Here is an 887-nt window from a genome sequence, read left to right as displayed (position 1 = left end):
TTCAACCCCACCCCAATCTTGCAAATACCTGTAAAATATACAAGGAAGAATGGGTCAACTGTGAGACTGCATGGGGCTTCTTGTATGTACCATGATCAGCCATGGATGGTTGGAGAGGACCCTTTGACTAAGGGGGAGATGCACAGAGTTTCAAAAAAGTGGAGACAGAAAACTGACAGAAGAGAGCCAGACTATTCCTCTCTGCTCGTAAAACTGCCGAAAACAAATTCCCAGATCTACTGCCTCACACCAGCGGAAGTTGTTTGATGCATTACCTTGTAGACAGACCATTTATCTGGGCTTCAGCCTCCACATAGGAAGTGCTATCAGTTGCAGGCAATCAGTGTTATACACGGATATTGCCAATGAGGACTCCGGACAGCTATTGTCCCTGGCTGAAATGCATTGTGAACAAGTTCCTGTAACTGTTGTTTGTATGTAAGTAATTCAGACGACCAGAAAAAGATGCAGAAGAATTATTTCATAACAGGCTATACAGACTGAATGGTTGTATACATTTAACAGAATTATAATTGCTAGTGGAAAAAAAGACTGCTACAGTTTTGTTCGATAATTTTTTTCTTTTAAAAAATAAACTAGATTTAATTTTGTTGATCTAATGCGGTTCTGCTTGAGAGGGTTTTTTAATTTTGTTTTGGGTTGCTGATGTTTGGATGGTTTCCTGGCACCACAGCTTCTGTTTTTGCTTGTCCCTCTCACCACAAAATTTCTGCTTTTGTGGGTGTACAGGAAATATAAAAATTGCATGTTAGCACTATTGGCCTCAAAGCCTGAGGCCTAGTGACAAAATACTGTGGTTCTGGTAATGTGTACCTCCTGTGATCATCAGGTCTTGCTCTGGGGGTTTCTGTAGCTTTGAGAGTCAA

The sequence above is a fragment of the Heterodontus francisci genome, chromosome 27, assembly GCF_036365525.1.
Source record: "Heterodontus francisci isolate sHetFra1 chromosome 27, sHetFra1.hap1, whole genome shotgun sequence".
NCBI classification, from domain to species: Eukaryota; Metazoa; Chordata; class Chondrichthyes; order Heterodontiformes; family Heterodontidae; genus Heterodontus; species Heterodontus francisci.
The sequence above is the reverse complement of the archived record's forward strand: the minus strand, read 5'-3'. Positions refer to the sequence as shown.